The sequence below is a fragment of the Trachypithecus francoisi genome, unplaced genomic scaffold (assembly GCF_009764315.1).
Source record: "Trachypithecus francoisi isolate TF-2019V2 unplaced genomic scaffold, Tfra_2.0 Lachesis_group2, whole genome shotgun sequence".
Taxonomy (NCBI): domain Eukaryota; kingdom Metazoa; phylum Chordata; class Mammalia; order Primates; family Cercopithecidae; genus Trachypithecus; species Trachypithecus francoisi.
In genome coordinates this window covers 33,267,673-33,293,517 of record NW_022681465.1, presented here as the reverse complement: position 1 = coordinate 33,293,517, position 25,845 = coordinate 33,267,673, and positions in this window count along the sequence as shown.

Below are 25,845 nucleotides of genomic sequence, written 5' to 3'. Positions count from 1 at the left end.
AAGCATCTGGCTCTGGGACTAGAGGTATTGTTCCAGATGTGTGCAGTCAGATCCCATGGTGTCCAAAGAGCACAATTAATTTTAGGCATGATTTAGACAACAACTAGCACTGATTAAAATCTATTGGAGAGGACATAGACTTCTGGCATGGCAGAATGAGAAGCTCTGCTGGTCTGCTCCCTAGTAATAGTGGAGAAAATTTGTAGAAAAACAACCACTTAAAGTCTTAGAATGTTTTCCTAGGCACAAACAGCAAATGAAATACTGTTTTTTTTTTTTTTTTCAAGAAAACCTATAAAAAGTTAGAATCTGTGGAATATAAACCAAGACCATTCCCTCTCTCCCTGCTCCCAGTTCAGTGAGGCAGACACTCCATTCCAGGCTGCTACAGCCACAAACCCAGAGTTCCCTCCGCCACCACCCCTGCTCCTAGCTAGTCAGAGGGTTTTCCTCCCAGGAAGAGCAAGACTTCAGCATTTCTCATCCTAGCCCAGCTACCTGTTGCCACGGCTAAGTCCCAGGTGAGAGCAGCTGAGCAATGAGGCTCCTTTCTGCAAAGTCCCCACTTGTGGAATGAGTGCAACAGACTAACAATACTGGGACCCTGATTGCCATCCCCTGGCTTTTGAGGCAGTGGCTCTACTTCAGAAGAGGCAAGCTTAGAGGACCTCAGATCTGTCTCTCTCTCCCCTTTACTGAGTACTAAGCTCCTGGAGTAGGGTTGTCACACAACGAAAAGCTTGCTATTTTTCCCACCCCCAGCTTTACAGCGCTGATTTAGAGATTTTGTTTGAGGGGAGAAGCAGGCTTTAAAGCAGATAGTTTTGAATAGCTTCCCCAAAGGAATTAATTTCATTTGCGATAGAGCATGGAGAAGTTCAAGTTTAAGTGCTCTCTCAAGAACAGTGAAGGTTATAGTGAAAGGCAGTTTGGAGATTTGTGGACCTAATAAAGATACAGCCTAGACTGTAGGTCAGCTAGTTTACAGGAGGGAACCAGGGGAATGGGATAGCAGAGAGGAGATCTCCTGGGGTCAGAATAAATATCAGGCATGGACTTCAGAAAATATTCCATCAAAAGAGCCACAGTTTGATTGGATTAGTTTGTGGAGCAATTTAAATTCCAGAGTATTGTTCAATAACAACAGAGAAACCAGCAGGCAATTAGTGTAGTTTAAGTGCTAAATGAGTCCAGAGACTTTCCAGAGAGCCCGACTAATACTACTGTTATCTCAGGGTGACTGTAGGCAGACCCAAAACTACACCTCCTTGGGGCACAACATCAGAGGCTTAACACTATAGGTAGAAAATACACTTTCCTAAAAGAATCAGCCAGTGGCAAAAAAATAGTAATAATTTTAAAAAAGAAGTAACAAGAACAAACTTCAGGGTGGCAGGCAATAACCCAGAGTTAGTATATTATCTAAAATGCCCAGTTTTCAAAAAAAATTATAAAACATGCAAAGAGACAAGTATAACCCATACACAAAAAATAGCAGGCAATAGAGGTTGACTTAACAAAGACTCCAAAATAGCCATTATAAACATATAAATGTGTTCACAGAACTAAAGGAAGGCATCATGAAGAAAGTAAAGAAAATTTACATCAGAGAGACTATCAATAAAGAGACAGAAATTATTTCAAAAACACACATGAGAATTCTGGAATTGAAAAACACAATAACTGAAATAAAAAATTACTAGAAGGGCTCAAAAATATATGTGACCTGGCAGAAGAAAGATTGGTGAACTTGAAGACAGATAAATATGCAAATCAAAGAACAGAGGAAAAAGGAATGAAGAAAAATGAACAAAGACTCTGAGAAATGTAGGACACCATCAAGAGAACTAATACATGCATACGTGGGATTACCAGAAGGACAGGGGAGAGAAAAGGGAGCAGAAAAAATATTCCAGAAAATAATAGCTACAAACTTCCCAAATTTATTGAAAACAAAAACCTGCACATCAGGAAGCTCAATGACCTCTAAGAAGAATACAAGCAAAGATATTTACAAACAGACACATGATAGTAAAAGTGCTGAAAGTCAGACAAGGAGAAAATCGTGAAAGCGACAAGAGAAAAATGACTGCTCTTTCCAAGAGACCCCAGTAAAATTAACAGTGATTTCTCAGAAGAAACAATGGAGGAAAGGAGGTACTGGGACAACATAGTCAAAGTGCTCAAAGAAGGGAAACTTTCAACCAAAAACCCTGTGGCCAGCAAAACTATTTTTTAAAACTGAAGGTGAAATACTGTATTAGTCTGTTTACATATTGCTGTAAAGAACTGCCTGAGACTGGATACTTTATAAAGGAAAGATGTTTAATTGACTCACAGTTCAGCATGACTGGAGAGGTCTCAGGAAACTTACAATCATGGCAGAAGGCGAAGGAGAAGCAGGCACCTTCAACCAGGCACCTTCAACCAGGCAGCAGGAAAAACTTCCAAGGAAGGGGGAAGAGCCTCCTCATAAAACTATCAGAACTCGTGAGAACTCATTCACTATCATGAGAACAACCTGGGGAAAACCACCACTTGATTCAATTACCTCCACCTGGTCTCTTCCTTGATCGAGGGGAATTATAGGGATTACAATTCAATGAGATTTGGGTGGGAACACAAAACCTAACCATATCATATACTTTCCCAGACAAACCAAAACTGAGAATTTGTTGCTAACATATCCCCTTTATAAGAAATATTAAAGGAAGCTCTTTAGACTGAAAGCATGTAACCTCAGGCAGTAATTAAAATCCATACACAAAAAGCGAACTAGTAAAGGTAGTTACACAATTATGAAAAACAGTGTAAGTGCATATCTTTCTCCTTATGTATAATAACTGATTTTAAAAAGCATTGTATACAATAATGCACATATAATTGTAAGGTACATGGATGTGCTTTGGTCAAGGAATAGGCCAAGATGGACATCCAGGCCAGAGTGATTCAGTGAGTTTAGGGTGCAGGCACACACACCACTTATTATATAACCTGTTTGTGTAAGTTCATACTTGGCTCTGAGCCACTATTATCTGTAAAAGGTGTAACTGCCCTGCTGACACTGTGCATGGGGTCATGGCTCAGCTCAGCTCTTGGGCATGGCTCAACGTGGTTCTTGCACTCATGCCCAGAGAAAGAGAGAGTACCAGAGCTGTCCATCTTGCAGATGGACAGAGGAGAGCCATGGCACAGCACAGCTCAACAAGGCTCATGCTCAGAGAAAGAGTTAAATGCTGACCCTGAAGGCAAGGAAGAGCGGGCCTTGCTCAGGCTGGTCATGCAGCTGTGTGTGGGAGCAGCTGGAACCACTGAGGTGGTTGCTGAGAGGAGACGCAGAGTCAGAGCGGACAGCCAAGATAAAGGCAGACGATGTGGGAGAGCTAGTGTGAGAGAGCTGCTAATGAGAGAGCTGCTGAATAAAACTACACTTCACCTGCCTATGCTCCCCCGGCCCGAGTGTTCTTTCAGCTATCACCCATCCACCCACTCCCCTCGAACCTCAGCGTGGGTCTGAACCTGACCCTGAGTGTGACATGTGGTGTAGTCATGGCCCTGGACCTGATAATAATATAATGCTATATTATGTTCTATAACATAGAAATAAAACCTATGTACATTTATCGGCCGGGCATGGTGGCTCATGACTGTAATCCCAGCACTTTGGGAGGTCGAGGCGGGTGCATCACCTGAGGTCAGGAGTTGAAGACCAGCCTGGTCAACATGCCAAAACCTTGTCTCTACTAAAAATAGGAAAATTAGTCGGGCACGGTGGCAGGCACCTGTAATCCCAGATACTCAGGAGACTGAGACAAGAGAATCACTTGAACCCAGGAGGCAGAGGTTGCAGTGAGCCGAGATCGCACCACTGCATTCCAGCCTGGGTGGCAGAGCCAGGCTCTGCCTCAAAAAATAAAATAAAATAAATAAATACTTTATTTGTCAACAGCAGAAAGGAGTGGGTTGAAACAAAGTTGTACTGGTCTTCGGAAATTACTACAGATTATAAAGTAATAATTATAACAATATATTTTGAGTGTTTAACATAACTAGATAGAATATATATAACAATAATACCACCAAAAGGGGGGAAAGGGGATAGAGCTGTATAGGACTAATGTTTCTATATGTCATTGGAATTAAACTAGTATAAATCTAAAGCTGATTCTGATCAATTAAAACATATAGAGTGTTATGGACTGAATATTTTTGTCTCCCTTACTCCCCAGCAAATGTATATGTTGAGAGAGTAACAACCAGTGTGATCATAGTAGGAGGCTGAGCTTTGGGGAGGTGATTAGATCATAATCCCTTCAGATGGAATTAGAGGCTTTATTAAAGAGACCCCTGGAGAGCTCCCTGGCCCCTTCTGTCAGGTGAGGACACAGCAAGATGATGACCGTCTATGAACCAGGAAGTGGGCTGTCACCAGCACCTTGATATTTGAACCCCCAGCCTCCAGCAATCATGAGAAATAAACATTTATTGTTTAAACCATGCAGTCTATGGTATTTTAGATACGGCAGCCTGAATTGGGTCATATAGTAAACCCTAAAACGTTAAGTATATGTATAAAAAGAATAAATATGTATATTAAGAATGTATATATATTTCCATGTATATATATGGAAAAACATTAAAGAGATTAAAATGTTGCAAATCTAGTATAAGATCACAGAGTTACCTTCAGAATCAATTGAGCTACTGGGCATCATCCCTTTGACAAAAATTGTTACCACTGGCTGCAGTGGTCTTGGGAAATGAGCAAAAATTCAGACCTGGGGACAGTAGGGAATAGGCAGGAAGGAAACAGGACTCATGTGTACACATGTACCAGTCCTGTTTGCCCAGCGGATGGAGTGCCGGTCTAGCCTCTACATGCAGTAGGTGTAGGTGTAGGTGTAGGTGTAGTTGTTTTACCACACAAATGAATTCATTCTTCTGGCTATTATACCCCAGTATTCCTCTGGGAAACACCTTGCTCCCTCACTTTTAGTCCCTATGCTTTGGAAGGGTTTGATGACCCACCTCTGCCTCCATGGGGTGACTGTGACTCAGGCCTAGATAATCAGGGCTTCACATTATCTTAGCCATAGTGATTGGTTCAGAGATGGGTAATCAGGATGAAAAGAGATAATGATACTTTTTCTGAGACAATAGAGAGAGACAGAAATACTGTTTTTCTGTTAGATTTGACCTGAAAAGACAGGTCTGGAGCTGCCGCCTTGCCACCATGTGAAGCCTGAAACCAAAGCCAATTTTATGGTAAGCCAGGAATTAGAAAATTAGCAGATTATGTTATCATTTGAGTCCTGGACCAAACATACCTGAAATTTGTGTTGCTCTGTGAACCAATTAAAGTTTCCTTTCATTTGAATCACTTATATTTTTCAAATGTTTTATTTTGACATGTTAGCAACCATGTGAATAGATAAAGCAGAACAAGATATATGACATATTATGAGTGAGAATGGGCATTTCTGGAAGCAAAGTCTTTGCAGAGTCATGAAGGGAGACATTCAACACGCTAATGTGGCAGATGCTCCTGACAGGCATTGGACCAAGATTGTCAAGATCTGAGTGTGACCATATGAGTGCAAAGGCAGAAGTCCAGATGTGAGGATTCAGCCAAATCTAGTGTGCAGGAGAGTTGTGAAGATAAATAAGAAGGCAGGACCCTGGAATCTACAAGGACCCTGAGGAGTAGCCTAGAAGAGGCCTGAGACCCAGACTGGATTGATAGCAAGGTGACTCACAGATCAGCTTACACATCTGCCCTCTTTGTCTTCCCTCATTGCTTACTCTCTGACTCCATGTCCTACCACTCCCTCTCTGCTGACTCCACTATAGACATAGTAGACTCCACGCTTGTCTTCAAATACATCAGCTGTGCTCCCACCTTCAGACTCCTGTACTTATCTCCTGTAAGTACAGGAAATATATCTTATATGGGGCAAGAGTCTTCCAAGCATAGGAAATACACGATGGAAGTGATATGATGTAAATGGCTGTTTCCCTCATTTCCTTCAGGCCTCTGCTCAAATGTCCCATTATTAGAGAGGTCTTCCTGGACTATTCTATACAATTAGCAAGTCCTCACCACTACCCTGGCTCATCCTAAACTCCTTTCCTGCTTTATATTTCTCCATCGCACTTCTTGCTATCTAACATACTGCGTATGTCCTTGTTTGTTAATTGTCTCTCCTCAATAGAAGGTGAGCTCTGTGAGAGCACAGGCTTGGGGGGTTTTGGTACTATTGTCATGGTACCTAGAATAGTCTAAACCACAGTGTGTGCTCGATAAAATGTTGTTGAATAAATGAATGAACGAGAGTTCAGCAACCAGAAGTGGGCCACTGAATCCTAAGTCTGTGTGAATATTCCTATTATGATCACCACTTAAGCAACAGCTTATGATGAAAGTCAATGCTTTCTTCCTTGAGGATCCCACACTTTGCCCCTGCCCACCCACCCCATTTCCACTCAACAGGCATTGCTTTCAGCTGTCACTGAACCCCTGCTAAAATAATTGTTAATTGGTAGGTTTAAGGTATAATTCAATTTACATATCTCTGCACCTTTATTTGTATTCAGTAAAGATTTGCTAAGTGCCTAGTATATATATGTGTGTGTGTGTGTATATATGTGTGTGTATGTATATATATACACATATTATATGATTGTGCTAAGAGCTGTTGGAGCTACCAATATTAGAATAATGTGGATGATTCCTGATGAAATTTACAATCTCATTTACAATGTCATAAAAGTACTGTTGGATATTTTAAAGCCTTCAAAAGTCAAAGAAATGCAATTATGGGAAAATGAGAGGTGGTGAAAGTTATCCCCACATCTACTGGTACACTAGAGCTGGCTTGGCTCATAAAAGCCAATTAAACACAACCATAAAAATTGAGTTATTTAAACTTCAATCAATCAAGGTTAAAGATAGTGAAACTATGTAAAACTCATCACTTCCTTAAGATTTGATTACATTTTACTATTATTTATGCTTTCAGGGTTGTTTATATCTATTATGATGATGGGAATACTCTATAATGGTGAGCTACTGAGCATCTCTTCCTGACTTCACAGTTACACTGGAGGCATAAAAAAGGATGAGTTCATGTCCTTTGCAGGGACATGGATGAAGCTGGAAACCATCATTCTCAGCAAACTCTCACAAGATCAGAAAAACAAACACCACATGTTCTCACTCATAAGTGGGAGTTGATCAATGAGAGCACATGGACACAGGGAGGGGAACATCACACACCGGGGTCTGTTGCGGGGACGGAGGGTTAAGGGAGGGATAACATTAGGAGAAATACCTAATGTAGGTGACAGGTTGATGGATGCAGCAAACCACCAGGGCACACGTATACCTATGTAACAAAACTGCACGTTCCACACATGTAACCCAGAACTTAACATATTTATAAATAAAAAATAAAAGTAAAAATAAGATTCTTTTGGCCTAGTTCATTATAGATGCTTCTTTTTTAACATCCTAGATGTGCGCTTTGAGGTCCACATCAGTTGAACAATCTTGAGTCATTATTCTATATACTTTGGGAGATACTCCAAGAAATAAGACTTTGTAGGAATTAATCCTTCCTCACTGCTTATCTGGCCTCTGTGACTCGTTGGGAAGACATTCTGTGAGTTCAAACAACAGGTTAGTAATAATTATTAACTGACCAATATTTAAGTCCAACAGATTGACTAGCTTGAGTGTGCACAGCTGGCCTCATGAACTCTCCCAAAGGAAGTTTCCTTGGTGGATTTTCCAAAAATTTAAGGCATTTTTCTGGAAAGAACCATGTGTTTGGAGTTCATTTTCTCCACCATTTCGACCAAGCCTATGTCTGCTAGACTTCTGGGCAGCAAGAATACAGTATCTTTCCAGGCATCTGTGTCTGTCCAATGTGATTCAGGGATGAACACGGCTCTGGAATGTCTCTTCATCTGCGTCTCCATGATGACAACCAGCTGAAGGTAGGACATTAAGTTAATCAGCTGATTGTTTCATTTAAACAACGTGAATTATTTGGGCAGCTTTTCTTCCTTCTTGCCTTGCTGATTGGAGACTGTTTCAGTAAAGACTTCACAAAATGCAAAGTTAAGAATTATAGATGTGATTAGCTTTAATATGATTGTGAAAGCCTAGCTAAAACTGAACTAAACATTACAAACAGTATTTGAATAAACATAACACCAAAATGATTACTGTAGAAAGTGTAGCAAAAAGGAGAAAAACCATATCAATGAGACTGTTGGTTTCTAGTCTTCCATGTAACATCTTTTAAAATTATCTAACTGTGCTCACTTCTCATGGGTGGCTGCTTGACTGTTAAGTGGTAGTACAGTAAAAGGGCTACCAACTTTACCTGCCCACTCTAGGCACCACAATCTTATCTGCATTCACAGGCATCCAGTTATTCATTGAGGAAAAAACAAACTTCATCGAGAAAACTCTTTCTATTGACTATATCTAATGATGGTGATGATAATGAAAATTATTATGTTGGTGAATTTTATGTGCCACCTTGACTGGGCCATGAGGTACTCAGATATTTGGTCAGACATTACTCTGGGTGTTTCTGAGACCGTGGGACGAGATTAACATTTAAATTAGTAGACTGATTAAAGCAGATTGGCCTCCAAAATGTAGGTAGGCCTCATTCAGTCAGATGAAGGCCTGAACAGAATAAAAGGCTGGCCCTCCCACAGGAAAATCCTCCTACCTGGTTGCCTTTAAACTAAAATATCATCTCTTCCTGATTCTACAGCAGCTTCTGGCCTTCAGACTCAAAACTATAGATTTTGGACTTTCTAGCTTCCATAACTGTGTAAGCCAATTCCATAGATAGATAGATAGATCCTATTAGTTCTGTTTATCTCAAGAACCCTGACTAACACGATAGCTGTACTATATTGAGCACTTATTGTGTACCCACTACTGTGTTATAATCATGACTTCTACCATAGCACTTAATACAACAACCTATGAGTTGTATTTCACTCACTATACCCATTTTATACATGATGAAACTGACTCAAAACAGGTAAATTACATTATCAAGTTTGTTGAACTAAGTATAGAGCCAGGGCCTGAAAGCAAATATGTTACTCTCAGTGTTTTATTTTTATATATTATTATCCTTTTTATTGTGGCAGAAATCATCAAAGATCTCTATGCTCCTCTACATTTCCAAGCCTTCTTTGTAGCTAAATTGAGCCATATGAATAGTGCTACCCAATGAAATGTGAGCAGATGTAACATGTGACCTTATGGACCAAGGCAATTAAGAGCTGCTGTGCCTCCATCATTTCTCTTCTCCTGCCTGCTCAACCCTGGAGGACACCTCTTCCATCTGGAATAGGAAAAGCTGAAAGAAGCCCAGGTTTTAGAGTCATGCCTTGGATGAGAGCCACACAGCAAAGTCATTTGAGCCACATCAAACTTTAATTATGAAATAAACTTTTATTGGGCCAATCCATTGATATTTTAGGGTTGTTATTTACCATGGCATATGGTATGCCTATTAAACTTTGTACAAATGTGAAATAATATTGCAGTGATAAGCGAATGAAACGTACAGATAAATTTGTGTACATAATGTAGCATAGCAAGGCTTTGGAAGCAGGCTACATAATTCAAATTCCACTAGGATTAGAACTTGGCAAAGTGACTGACCTTAGAGGAGTTACCTAGCCACTCTGTGCTTCTCATGTGCAAAATAGAGATTATTAATAATAGAGCAAGTGGTTGTGATGGTCAAAGGAGTAAATATGCCTAAGGCTATATGATGGTATATGTTAAGCATGTAAAACATGAACTATGTATATTCAAAATAATTATCATTTGTCAATATAAAACAAATGTTTTTATTATTCACTAAAGTTCTTTAAACAACAAACATATTTAATGAAACTATAAAGCCAACAGAAAATTAGATTCTGGGAATACAAAGATGAATGAAACATGGTTCTATTTTCAAGGAGTTCACAACCCGTTAAAGTATTCAGCCATGTTAATGTGATTAAAATTTAATAAGCACCATAAAGAACCATTTTCTGAGGTTTCATAACTATATATTGTTCATGAAAAGTATTTCATTTCTGGTGCCTTCTGGACTGCTATTTGAAAACTTTTGGCATGAGTAACCTAGTCAACATTACTGATGTGGAAGAAGACATCAGTCTCCCAGGTCACTCCCTGGCTTCTGTTTGTCCTCTCTCCAAGCCATCCCCTGGGCTGCCTCATAGATCTGATTAAATCATTGTACTACTTGAAAATCTTTGTTCTATCTCTATTGCCTATAGAATAAAGTGTTGTATAGACTCACCTGCATGCCCCAAACTACGTGCAGCTAGCATCTTCTTATGTAGAAAAAGAACAGATGAGATGAGGTAGAAAGAGAACTGAGGTGGAAACCCTGAATATAGTTCCGCTTCTTACTGTCTTTTTCACCTTGGGGGGACACTTCTCTGAGTCTCAGATTCCCCATCTATAAAAAGGAAATGTATCTGCTCTTTGTATCTAACAAAATTTCTGTGAGAGTCAAATGACAGCATAAGTGTATAAGTGATTTATCATTTATAAAGTATTAAGCACTGTATATAAGGTAAGGCAACGCTTCTCAAACTTTAGTGTAGAGAACACTTCTCCTGGGGAAGTTGATAAATACATATTCACTCAGGTGCCTTCCTCAGAGAGACTCTTGATTCAGTATGTCCAGGATAGAGACAGGTGATTTGACTTTATTACCAAACACCCCAAGTGGTTCGGATGTAGGCCATCTGTGGGCCACACTTTGAAAACTGCTTATGTAAAGTATCACAAATTCTAAAAGGAAGAATCCTAATGTAAATGTCTTGACCCAAGAAAGATACATTTTTATCAATATCTACCCTTCTATTTTTATTGTCATTCTAAAAATGGAAATTGTTGTCAGACTACTAGCAAACTAGAAATAGACATATTTATTGAGAGGCCCAGAAACATTTGCTGAGAGGCCCAGAAAATTTCACAGGCTTTCATCTTCTCATTTTAGTCCTTGGAAAAAGTAAAAATACATAGCTTTACTCCAAATTTAATGATAAGGAGACTGAGGCTCAGATGTTGTAGAAACAAGTTTCAAATCTCTGGTGCCATCTGGAATGGAATTTGAGAACTTTTAAAGTCTGAGTATAAACCCCTCTACTTTCCAGTCTTTGTGATTGCCTTCCAGACAGAGCTAGAGTTGGCCAGAAGCCAAACTCTGTGAAAGCTTCGTGGGGTGTAAAGGTGGCTGTTATCAGTCCTGATGAGCTTTGACTCACAAATCAAGATTTTCCCATTACCAGCTCTGTCTCCACACATTTTTGTATCTGAAACATTGAAAATATCACCTCTATTACAGTGATTCCTCCTCTATATTGACCACACATGACCCAAGGCGGCTCACATGTGGTGGAATGATGACTGCAGCTGGCCCTGAGAGAGCTATCCCAGTAGGAAATTAAGAGGAAACTGATGGTGATAATACTGAGTCACCTCCTTTAGCAGAAATTCCAAATAAAACTCCATTCTATCTCAATAGTGAGAAATATAAATAAGGAACTGAGTGTGTTTGTGTGTGTGTGTGTGCGTGCACACATGCGCGCGTGCTTCAAAGCATTTACTAAAAGCCCTTTGGCAAAGACAAAATTTAGCAATCTAAAAATCTTATCTTTTGTCACCCAACTAGCTTGCTCATTGTTCTTGGTTTTTGTTTGTTTTGAACTACTAATAAAGGAAATGACACAGGGTGATATGATTTTCTGACCAAAAACACAGATGTCTTAGCAAAAAGAGAGCACAAACTTACATCTCAAAATTAGCTTATCTTAATATTGCAATTAATAGCTATCATAAATCACTCCAAAACTCAGAGGTGCATGATATAGAAAAAATAATTTTTAAATATAAAAATGATAAAGGCAAGATATTTTAAGTCCCAATAAACCTTTACTGAAGCCAAGCATTCATACTTTTATTTACTCTTTGGTGCCTGCTCGGAGCCAAGCAATTAGTATGCATTAATAGAAAAACTTTCAGGAAACGAGGCAAAGTAATGAAAAGGTAATACAGAAAATACGTTAAATATAGGGAAAAAAATCTGTACACCATGCTATAGCCCACTATCCACAAATTTTTTTTAAAAAAAAAGCTACAACAGATGTGCAGAAGAAACAGAAATTTCTACTTGCGCTAATCTGAGCTGACAGCTGCTATTAGGGCTGACTCTGTAATACTTCTGTCATCACTTCTAAAAATCAGCTTTTCAAATGGAGAAAGGGGAATTTGAAAATATGAGAGGGAAACTTTAGGGATATAAATTTTGCTGCTATCGGTCCTGAATTCATCACCTTTTAAACTCTCAATCAATATTTTTCCATTATTGAGGCTGCCTCCAGACAATTTTGTATGGAAGCTTTGAAAATATCACTTCTATTGTGGTTATTTCTCTTCACTATATTGACCACATTTTTGAAGGAACTTACGTGGAATTTTGAAATTCTTGTGGTGCAGGTAACTTCAAATGAATATATTTCAACATGTAAAAGGTCTGTTGACTCGACCAAAGGGAAATATAATGAGAAAACAAATAACACAGGCACTACAGTGATAGTCCTGACTTAAATAACTCTCTCATCACTCTGTGACCTTAGACAAATTATTTAATCTCTTTGATCCTCTATTTCCTTCTTTGCAAAATGGGAATAACTATAGCATCTATCAACTCAAGGGTTAAAGACCATACATACATATGTGTGTATATATATAGATATGGATATATAATGTGCATGTTTGTGTCTGCATGTATATACATATATGAATGGCTTAGAATGGTACCTAGCATGTCATATACATTCTTTAAGTGCTAGATACTGTTGTTACTGTTATTTATTATTAATGTTATTACAAAGTTATCATACAACTTTGCTTATGGAACAGACTGGGGCACTGATTAATTCAAAATCTGTATCTATGGAAAACTAATGAGAAAAGCCCAACTAAGAATATTTTGTTTTATTGCACTGAGGATTGTTTTGAGGAAGTTTAATGAAGGGACTGTTTGGTGTTGAGTACACACGTGGGAAATATGACCATGACTCATCTTGAAGCTGTTCTATCAAAGTCAGTTCCAGCCACACATCAAAGAACATCAAAAATTTTCACAATTTCACATTCAATTTGTGCCAATCAGGGGGATTTGGTTGGGTTAATTACTTTAATGACACATTTTAATTTGTGCTCATCTAGTATTTAAGCATCAGAGAGGATTCTCTGCTGCATTTTTTGGTGAAGGTTCTTCAGAGGCTAAGGCTAACAGGGGTGTTTTTTCAAAAACCAGAAAGATTGTGTTTTTAGCCATTTTTCTAGAAACCAAAGAGTCATATTTTTTAATCATGAGTAATGTAATTTCATTTTTATTTTTACTAATGAAAATAGGCATACGAAGTACAACTAATTATTGTCTTGAGGAAAAGCACTTGTGTGATTATTTGAGTTGTAAGCTTAAATAGCCACTTTTCTATGCTACACCATTTTTACTTGAAAAAAAAATTACTGAGGGGGCGGAGCAAGATGACCGAATAGGAACAGCTCCAGTATCCAACTCCCAGCGCAAGCGACACAGAAGACCGGTGATTTCTGCATTTTCAACTGAGGTACTGGGGTCATCTCACTAGGGAGTGCCGGACAATCGGTGCTGGTCAGCTGCTGCAGTCCGACCACTGAGAGCTGAAGCAGGGCGAGGCATCGCCTTACCTGGGAAGTGCAAGGGGGAAGGGAATCCCTTTTCCTAGCCAGGAGAACTGAGACACACAACACCTGGAAAATCAGGTAACTCCCACCCCAATACTGCGCTTTAAGCAAACGGGCACACCAGGAGAATATATCCCACACCTGGCCGGGAGGGTCCCACGCCCACGGAGCCTCCCTCATTGCTAACACAGCAGTCTGCAATCTAACCGCAAGGCAGCAGCGAGGCTGGGGGAGGGGCGCCCGCCATTGCTGAGGCTTAAGTAGGTAAACAAAGCCGCTGGGAAGCTCGAACTGGGTAGAGCTCACAGCAGCTCAAGGAAACCGGCCTGTCTCTGTAGACTCCACCTCTGGGGACAGGGCACAGCTAAACAACAACAACAAAAATGCAGCAGAACCTCTACAGATGCAAATGACTCTGTCTGACAGCTTTGAAGAGAGCAGTGGATCTCCCAACACGGAGGTTGAGATCTGAGAACAGACAGACTGCCTGCTCAAGTGGGTCCCTGACCCCTGAGTAGCCTAATTGGGAGACATCCCCCACTAGGGGCAGTCTGACACCCCACACCCCACAGGGTGGAGTATACCCCTGAGAGGAAGCTCCCAAAGTAAGAATCAGACAGGTACACTCGCTGTTCAGCAATATTCTATCTTCTGCAACCTCTGCTGCTGATACCCAGGCAAACAGGGTCTGGAGTGGACCTCAAGCAATCTCCAACAGACCTACAGCTGAGGGTCCTGACTGTCAGAAGGAAAACTATCAAACAGGAAGGAAACCTATACCAAAACCCCATCAGTACATCACCATCATCAAAGACCAGAGACAGATAAAACCACAAAGATGGGGAAAAAGCAGGGCAGAAAAGCTGGAAATTCAAAAAATAAGAGTGCATCTCCCCCTGCAAAGGAGCACAGCCCATCACCAGCAACGGATCAAAGCTGGTCAGAGAATCACTTTGACGAGATGAGAGAAGAAGGCTTCAGTCCATCAAACTTCTCAGAGCTAAAGGAGGAATTACGTACCCAGCGCAAAGAAACTAAAAATCTTGAAAAAAAGTGGAAGAATTGACAGCTAGAATAATTAATGCAGAGAAGGTGATAAACGAAATGACAGAGATAAAAACCATGACACGAGAAATATGTGACAAATGCACAAGCTTCAGTAACCGACTCGATCAACTGGAAGAAAGAGTATCAGCGATTGAGGATCAAATGAATGAAATGAAGCGAGAAGAGAAACCAAAAGAAAAAAGAAGAAAAAGAAATGAACAAAGCCTGCAAGAAGTATGGAATTATGTAAAAAGACCAAATCTACGTCTGATTGGGGTGCCTGAAAGTGAGGGGGAAAATGGAACCAAGTTGGAAAACACTCTTCAGGATATCATCCGGGAGAACTTCCCCAACCTACTAGGGCAGGCCAACATTCAAATTCAGGAAATACAGAGAATGCCACAAAGATACTCCTCCAGAAGAGTAACTCCAAGACACATAATTGCCAGATTCACCAAAGTTGAAATGAAGGAAAAAATCTTAAGGGCAGCCAGAGAGAAAGGTCGGGTTACCCACAAAGGGAAGCCCATCAGACTAACAGTAGATCTCTCGGCAGAAACTCTACAAGTCAGAAGAGAGTGGGGGCCAATATTCAACGTTCTTAAAGAAAAGAATTTTAAACCCAGAATTTCATATCCAGCCAAACTAAGTTTCATAAGTGAAGGAGAAATAAAATCCTTTACAGATAAGCAAATGCTTAGAGATATTGTCACCACCAGGCCTGCCTTACAAGAGACCCTGAAGGAAGCCCTAAATATGGAAACGAACAACCGGTACCAGCCATTGCAAAAACATGCCAAAATGTAAAGACCATCAAGGCTAGGAAGAAACTGCATCAAATAACGAGCAAAATAACCAGTTAATATCATAATGGCAGGATCAAGTTCACACATAACAATATTAACATTACATGTAAATGGACTAAATGCTCCAATTAAAAGACACAGACTGGCAAACTGGATAAAGAGTCAAGACCCATCAGTCTGCTGTATTCAGGAGACCCATCTCACATGCAGAGACATACATAGGCTCAAAATAAGGGATGGAGGAAGATCTACCAAGCAAATGGAGAACAAAAAAAAGCAGGGGTTGCAATCCTAGTCTCTGATAAAACAGACTTTAAACCATCAAAGATCAAAAGAGACAAAGAAGGCCATTACATAACGGTAAAGGGATCAATTCAACACGAAGAGCTAACTATCCTAAATATATATGCACCCAATACAGGAGCACCGAGATTCATAAAGCAAGTCCTTAGAGACTTACAAAGAGACTTAGACTCCCATACAATAATAATGGGAGACTTCAACATTTCACTGTCAACATTAGACAGATCAATGAGACAGAAAGTTAACAAGGATATCCAGGAATTGAATTCATCTCTGCACCAAGCGGACCTAATAGACATCTATAGAACTCTCCACCCCAAATCAACAGAATATACATTCTTCTCAGCACCACATCGCACTTATTCCAAAATTGACCACATAATTGGAAGTAAAGCACTCCTCAGCAAATGTAAAAGAACAGAAATTATAACAAACTGTCTCTCAGACCACAGTGCAATCAAACTAGAACTCAGGACTAAAAAACTCAATCAAAACCACTCAACTACATGGAAACTAAACAACCTGCTCCTGAATGACTACTGGGTACATAACGAAATGAAAGCAGAAATAAAGATGTTCTTTGAAACCAATGAGAACAAAGATACAACATACCAGAATCTCTGGGACACATTTAAAGCAGTGTGTAGAGGGAAATTTATAGCACTAAATGCCCACAAGAGAAAGCAGGAAAGATCTAAAATTGACACTCTAACATCACAATTAAAAGAACTAGAGAGGCAAGAGCAAACACATTCAAAAGCTAGCAGAAGGCAAGAAATGACTAAGATCAGAGCAGAACTGAAGGAGATAGAGACACAAAAAACCCTCCAAAAAATCAATGAATTCAGGAGTTGGTTTTTTGAAAAAATCAACAAAATTGACAGACCGCTAGCAAGACTAATAAAGAAGAAAAGAGAGAAGAATCAAATAGATGCAATAAAAAATGATAAAGGGGATATCACCACTGACCCCACAGAAATGCAAACTTCCATCAGAGAATACTATAAACACCTCTACGCAAATCAACTAGAAAATCTAGAAGAAATGCATAATTTCCTGGACACTTACACTCTTTCAAGACTAAACCAGGAAGAAGTTGAATCCCTGAATAGACCAATAGTAGGCTCTGAAATTGAGGCAACAATCAATAGCCTACCCACCAAAAAAAGTCCAGGACCAGATGGATTCACAGCTGAATTCTACCACAGGTACAAGGAGGAGCTGGTACCATTCCTTCAGAACCTATTCCAATCATTGAAAAAGAGGAATCCTCCCTAACTCATTTTATGAGGCCAACATCATCCTGATACCAAAGCCTGGCAGAGACACAACAAAAAAGAGAATTTTAGACCAATATCCCTGATGAACATCGATGCAAAAATCCTCAATAAAATACTGGCAAACCGGATTCAGCAGCACATCAAAAAGCTTATCCACCATGATCAAGTGGGCTTCATCCCTGGGATGCAAGGCTGGTTCAACATTCGCAAATCAATAAACGTAATCCAGCATATAAACAGAACCAAGGACAAGAACCACATGATTATTTCAATAGATGCAGAAAATGCTTTTGACAAAATTCAACAGCCCTTCATGCTAAAAACGCTCAACAAATTCGGTATTGATGGAACGTACCTCAAAATATTAAGAGCTATTTATGACAAACTCACAGCCAATATCATACTGAATGGGCAAAAACTGGAAAAATTCCCTTTGAAAACTGGCACAAGACAGGGATGCCCTCTCTCACCGCTCCTATTCAACATAGTGTTGGAAGTTCTGGCTAGGGCAATCAGGCAAGAGAAAGAAAAAGGTATTCAGTTAGGAAAAGAAGAAGTCAAATTGTCCCTGTTTGCAGATGACATGATTGCATATTTAGAAAACCCCATTGTCTCAGCCCAAAATCTCCTTAAGCTGATAAGCAACTTCAGCAAAGTCTCAGGATACAAAATTAATGTGCAAAAATCACAAGCATTCTTATACACCAGTAACAGACAACAGAGAGCCAAATCATGAATGAACTTCCATTCACAATTGCTTCAAAGAGAATAAAATACCTAGGAATCCAACTTACAAGGGATGTCAAGGACCTCTTCAAGGAGAACTACAAACCACTGCTCAGTGAAATCAAAGAGGACACAAACAAATGGAAGAACATACCATGCTCATGGATAGGAAGAATCAATATCGTGAAAATGGCCATACTGCCCAAGTTATTTATAGATTCAATGCCATCCCCATCAAGCTACCAATGATTTTCTTCACAGAATTGGGAAAAAACTGCTTTAAAGTTCATATGGAACCAAAAAAGAGCCCGCATTGCCAAGACAATCCTAAGTCAAAAGAACAAAGCTGGAGGCATCACGCTACCTGACTTCAAACTATACTACAAGGCTACAGTAACCAAAACAGCATGGCACTGGTACCAAAACAGAGATATAGACCAATGGAACAGAACAGAGTCCTCAGAAATAATACCACACATCTACAGCCATCTGATCTTTAACAAACCTGAGAGAAACAAGAATGGGGAAAGGATTCCCTATTTAATAAATGCTGCTGGAAAATTGGCTAGCCATAAGTAGAAAGCTGAAACTGGATCCTTTCCTTACTCCTTATACGAAGATTAATTCAAGATGGATTAGAGACTTAAATGTTAGACCTAATACCATAAAAACCCTAGAAGAAAACCTAGGTAGTACCATTCAGGACATAGGCATGGGCAAGGACTTCATGTCTAAAACACCAAAAGCAATGGCAACAAAAGCCAAAATTGACAAATGGGATCTCATTAAACTAAAGAGCTTCTGCACAGCAAAAGAAACTACCGTCAGAGTGAACAGGCAACCTACAGAATGGGAGAAAAGTTTTGCAATCTACTCATCTGACAAAGGGCTGATATCCAGATCTACAAAGAACTCAAACAAATTTACAAGAAAAAAAAAACAAACACCCCATCAAAAAGTGGGCAAAGGATATGAACAGACATTTCTGAAAAGAAGACATTCAAACAGCCAACAGACACATGAAAAAATGCTCATCATCATTCGCCATCAGAGAAATGCAAATCAAAACTACAATGAGATACTATCTCACACCAGTTAGAATGGCAATCATTAAAAAGTCAGGAAACAACAGGTGCTGGAGAGGATGTGGAGAAACAGGAACACTTTTACACTGTTGGTGGGATTGTAAACTAGTTCAACCATTATGGAAAACAGTATGGCGATTCCTCAAGGATCTAGAACTAGATGTACCATATGACCCAGCCATCCCACTAGTGGGTATATACCCAAAGGATTATAAATCATGCTGCTATAAAGACACATGCACACGTATGTTTATTGCGGCACTATTCACAATAGCAAAGACTTGGAATCAACCCAAATGTCCATCAGTGACAGACTGGATTAAGAAAATGTGGCACATATACACCATGGAATATTATGCAGCCATAAAAAAGGATGAGTTTGCATCCTTTATAGGGACATGGATGCAGCTGGAAACCATCATTCTTAGCAAACTATCACAAGAACAGAAAACCAAACACCGCATGTTCTCACTCATAGGTGGGAACTGAACAATGAGATCACTTGGACTCGGGAAGGGGAACATCACAAACCGGGGCCTATCATGGGGAGGGGGAAGGGAGGAGGGATTGCAATGGGAGTTATACCTGATATAAATGACGAATTGATGGGTGCTGACGAGTTGATGGGTGCAGCACACCAACATGGCACAAGGATACATATGTAACAAACCTGCACATTATGCACATGTACCCTAGAACTTAAAGTATAATAATAATAATAATAAAATTTTGGATATTAACCCCTTAACAGATGCAGGATTTGCAGATATTTTCACCCATTCCATATTGTTTTCAGTACTGTGTAGAAGCTTTTAGTTTGATGCAATCTTTGTCTATTTTTACTCTCGTTGCCTGTGTTCATTTTGAGATCATGTACAAAAATAATTGTCAAGACTATTGTTAAGAATGAGTTTGCGTCCTTTGTAGGGACATGGATGCAGCTGGAAACCATCATTCTTAGCAAAGTATCACAAGAACAGAAAACCAAACACCGCATGTTCTCACTCATAGGTGGGAACTGAACAATGAGATCACTTGGACTCGGGAAGGGGATCATCACACACTGGGGCCTATCATGGGGAGAGGGGAGGAGGGTGGGATTGCATTGGAGAGTTATACATGATATAAATGATGAATTGATGGGTGCTGACGAGTTGATGGGTGCAGCACACCAACATGGCACAAGTATACATATGTAACAAACCTGCACGTTATGCACATGTACCCTAGAACTTAAAGTATAATAAAAAAAAAATAAAAATAAAAAAAAATAAAAATTCACCATGACTACAAACCAAAAAAAAAAAAAAAAAAAAAAGAAGTATTTCCTGTGTTTTCTTCTAATTGTTTCACAGTTTCAGGTTCTGGATTTAAGGCTTTAATCCATTTTGAGCTGATTTTTGTATATGGTGTGAGTAATAGGTTGAATTTCATTCTTTTGGATGTGCATATCCAGTTTTAATATCACTATCTATAGAAGAAAGTGTGTTTTTCCCATTGTATGTCTTTGCAAACTTTGTCAAAGATATACCATAAATCACAGATTTCTTGACTCTCTATTCTGTTCCATTGGTCTATATACTTCTTTTTATGCCAGTATTTTGAGGTCAAGTGGTATAACGCCTCCAGTTTTGTTTTTAATTTTTTAATTTTTTTTTTCTTTTTTTACTTTAAGTTCTGGGATACATGTGCACAATGTGCAGGTTTGTTACATAGGAATACATGTGCCATGATAGTTTGCTGCACCTATCAACCCATCACCTACGTTTTAAGCCCCACATGCATTAGCTATTTGTCCTGATGTTCTCCCTTCCCTCACCAGCCACCCTTCCAACAGGCCCTGGTGTGTGTTGTTCCCCTCCTCGTGTCCATGTGTTCTCACTGTTCAACTCCCACTTATGAGTGAGAACATGTGGTGTTTGGTTTTCTGTTTGTGTTAGTTTGCTGAGGATGATGGCTTCCAGCTTCATTCATGTCCCCGCAAAGGACATCATCTCATTCCTTTTTATGGCTGCATAGTACTCTGTGGTGTATATGTACCACATTTTCTTTATCCAGTCTATCACTGATGGGTATCTGGGTTGGTTCCATGTGTTTGCTATTGTGAATAGTGCTGCAATATGTGTGCATGTATCTTTATAACAGAATGATTTATATTCCTCTGGGTATATACCCAGTAATGGGATTGCTGGGTCAAATGGTATTTCTGGTTCTAGGTCCTTGAGGAATTGCCACACTGTCTTCCACAAAGGTTGAACTAATTTACCTTCCCACCAACAGTGTAAAAGTGTTCCTATTTCTCCACAGCCTCGTTAGCTTCTGTTGTTTCTTGACTTTTTAATAACTGCCATTCTGACTGGTGTGAGACGGTATCTCGTCGTGGTTTTGATTTGCATTTCTCTAATGACCAGTGATGTTGAGCTTTTATTCATATGTTTTTTTGAGAAGTGTCTGTTCACATCTTTTGCCCACTTTTTCATGGGTTGTCTTTTTCACGTAAATTTCTTTGAGTTCCTTGTAAATTCTGGATATTAGACCTTTGTTGGATAGGAAGATTGCAAAATGGATGAAGATTTTCACCCATTCTGTAGGCTGCCTGTTCACTCTGATGATAGTTTCTTTTGCTGTGCAGAGGGTCTTCAGTTTAATTAGATCCCATCAGATCCCATTTGTCAATTTTAGTTTTTGTTGTAATTAATTGCTTTTGGCAATTTCATCATAAAATCTTAGCCCATGCCTATGTCCTGAATGGTATTGCCTAGGTTTTCTTCTAGGGTTTTTATGGTTTTGGGTTTTACATTTAAGTCTTAGATCCATCCTGTGTTAATTTTTGTATAAGGTGTAAGGGCCAGCCAGTTTTCCCAGCACCATTTACTAAATACGGACTCTCTCCCCATTGCTTGTTTTTGTCTGGTTTTTTGAAAATCAGATGGTTGTAGATGTATGGCTTTATTTCTGAGGTCTCTATTCTGTTCCATTGGTCTACATGTCTGTTTTGGTACCAGTATCATGCTGTTTTGGTTACTGTAGCCTTTTAGTGTAGTTACAAGTCAGGTAGTGTGATGTCTCTAGCTTTGTTCTTTTTGCTTAGGATTGTCTTGGCTATACGGGTGCCTTTTTTGGTTCCATATAAATTTTAAAGTAGTTTTTTTTTCTTTTTTCTAATTTTGTGAAGAATGTGAATGGTAGTTTGATGGGAATAGCATTCAATCTGTAAATTACTTTGGGCAGAATGGCCATTTTCACGATATTGATTCTTCCTATCCATGAGGATGTAATGTTTTTTCCATTTGTTTGTGTCCTCTCTTATTTGCTTGAACGGTGGTCTGTAGTTCTCCTTGCAAAGGTCCATCATGTCTGATATGGTTTGGTGCTGTGTCTCCAGCCAAATCTCATCTTGTAGCTCCGATAATTCACACATGCTGGGGGAGGGAGCCAGTAGGTGATGACCGAATTATGGCGGTGAGTCTCTCCTGTGCTGTTCTTGTGGTACTGAATGGGTCTCACAAGATCTGATGTGTTTTAAAATGGGAGTTGCCCTGCACAAGCTCTCTTTTTGCCTGCTGCCATCCACGTAAGATGTGACTTGCTCCTCCTTGACTTCCACCAAGATTGTGAGGCCTGCCCAGCTATGTGGAACTGTAAGTCCAGTAAACCTCTTTCTTTTGTGAATTGCTCAGTCTGGAGTATGTCTTTATCAAGCAGTGTGAAAATGGACTAATGAAGTAAATTGGTACTAGTAGAGTGAGGCATCGCTGAAAAGATACCTGAAAATATGGAAGCAACATTGGAACTGGGTGCTAGGCAGAGGCTGGAGCAGTTTGGAGGGCTCAGAAGAAGATAGGAATATGTGGGAAAGTTTGGAACTTCCTAGAAACTTCTGAATGGCTTTGACAAAAATGCTGATAGTGATATGAACAATAAGGTCCAGGCTGAGGTGGTCTGAGATGGAGATGAAGAACTTGTTGGGAACTGGAGCAAAGGTGGCTCTTGTTATGTTTCAGCAAAGAGACTGGTGGCATTTTGCCCCTGCCCAGGAGATTTGTGGAACTTGAAACAGGAGGCAGATGATTTAGGATCTGGCAGAAGAAATTTCCAAGCAACAAAACATTCAAGAGGTGACTTGGGTGCTGTTAAAAGGATTCAGTTTTAAAAGGGAAACAGAGCATAAAAGTTTGGAAAATTGGCAGCCAGACAATGCAATAGAAAAGAAAATCACATTTTCTGAGGCAAAATTCAAGCTGACTGCAGAAATCTGTGTAAGTAATGAGGAGCTGAATGTTAATTCCCAAGACAATAGGGAAAATGTCTTCAGGGCATTTCAGAGGTCTTCACAGCAGCCCTTCCCATCACAGGCCCAGACGCCTAGGGGGAAAAGATGGTTTTGTGCGCCCAGCCCAGAACACCCCTGCTCTGTTCAGCCTAGGGACTCAGTACACTGTGTTTTACCTGCTCCAGCCATGGATGAAAGGGGCCAGGGTACAGCTCAGGCTGTTGATTCAGAGGGTGGAAGTCCCAATTCTTGTCAGCTTCTACGTGGTATTGGATCTGTAAGTGCACCGATGTCAAGAATTGAGGTTTGGGAACCTCCACCCAGATTTCAGAAGATGTATGAAAATGCCTGGATGCCCAGGAAGAAGTTTGCTGCAGGGGCGGGGCCCTCATGGAGAACCTCTGCTAGGGCAGTGCAGAAGGGAAATGTGGGGTCGGAGATGTCATGCACAGTCCCTATTGTGAGAGTGCCTAGTGGAGCGGTGAGAAGAGGGCCACCATCCTCCAGACGCCAGAATGGTAGATCCATGGAGAGCTTACACTATGTGCCTGAAAAAGCCAAAGACATTAAATGCCAGCCTGTGAAAACAACTGGGAGAGAGGCTATACCCTGCAAAGTCACAGGGGTGGAGCTGCCCAAGAATATGGGAACCTACCTATGGCATTAGCATGACCTGGATGTGAGACATGGAGTCAAAGGAGATCAGTTTGGAGATTTAACTGCCCTGCTGGATACTGGACTTGCATGGGCCTGTAACTCCTTTGTTTTGGCCAATTTCTCCCATTTGGAGAGGCTGTATTTATTCAATGCCTGTAACCCCATTGTATCTAGCAAGTAACTAACTTGCTTTTGATTTTACAGGCTCACAGGTGGAGGGATTTGCCTTGTCTCAGAGGAGACTTTGGACTGTGGACATTTCGGTTAATGCCAAAATGAGTTGAGACTTTGGGCGACTGTTGGGAAGGCATGATTGGTTTTGAAATGTGGAGATATGAGATATGAGAAGGACCGGGGCAGAATGATATGGTCTGGTTCTGTGTCCCTGCCCAAATGTCATCTTTTATTTCCCATAATTTCCACGTATTGTGGGAGGGACACAGTGGGAGATGATTGAATTATGGGGCGGGTCTCTCCCATGCTGTTCTCATGATAGTGAATGGGTCACATGAGATCTGATGGTTTTAAAAATGGGACATATCCTGCACAAGCTCTCTTCTGGCCTGCTGCCATCCATGTAAGATGTGACTTGCTCCTCCTTGCCTTCCACCATGATTGTGAGACCTCCCCACCCACATGGAACCGTAAGTCCAATAAACCTCTTTCTTTTGTTAATTGCCCAGTCTTGGGTATGTCTTTGTCAGCAGTGTGAAGAGAGACTAATACGACAACCCCTGTTAGCTGTATTCCTAGATATTTTATTCTTTTTGTAGCAATTGTGAATGGGAGTTCACTCACAGTATGGCTCTCTGCTTGTGTATTGTTAGTGTATAGGAATGTTTGTGCACACTGATTTTGTATCCTGACACTTTGCTGAATTGATTATCAGCTGAAATGAGGGGTTTTACTACATATAGGATCATCTTCTCTGCAAAGGGAGACAATCTGACTTTCTCTCTTCCTATTTGAATATGCTTTCTTTCTTCCTCTTGCTTGATTGCCCTGGTCAGAAGTTCCAAAACTATATTGAATAGGAATGGTGAGAGGGCATCCTTGTCTTGTACTGGTCTTCAAAGCCCTGTGCCGGTCTTCAAAGGGAATGCTTCCAGCTTATGCCTGTTCAGTATGATGTTGGCTGTGGGTTTGACATGAATAGCTCTTATTATTTTGAGATATGTTCTATCAATACCCGATTTATAGAGTTTTTAACATGAAGCGATGTTGAATTTTATCAAAGGCCTATTCTGCATCTATTGAAATAATCATGTGGTTTTTGTCATTGGATCTGCTTATGTGATAGATTATGTTTATTGATATACATATGTTGAACCAGCCTTGCATGTCAAGGATGAAGCCAACATGATTGTGGTGGATAACCTTTTGATGTGCTGCTGGATATGGTTTGCCAGTATTTTATTGAGGATTTTTGCATGGATGTTCATCAGGGATTTTGGCCTGAAGTTTTCTTTTTTTTGTAGTGTCTCTGCCAGGTTTTGGTATCAGGATGTTGCTGGCCTCGTAAAATGAGTTAGGAAAAGAGACCCTCCTTTTCAATTGTTTGGAATAGCTTCAGAAGCAACGGTACCAGCTCCTCTTTGTACCTCTGTTAGAATCTGGTTGTAAATCTGTTTGGTCCTGGGCTTTGTTTGGTTGGTAAGCTATTTATTACTGCCTCAATTTTGGAACTTGGTATTGGTCCATTCAGGGATTTGACTTCTTCCTGCATTAGTTTTGGGAGGGTGTATGTATCCAGGAATTAATCCATTTCTTCTAGATTTTCTAGTTTATTTGCACAGGGGTGTTCATAGTATATTTTATGGTAGTTTGTATTTTTGTGGGGTCAGTGATGACATCCCGTTTATCATTTCTT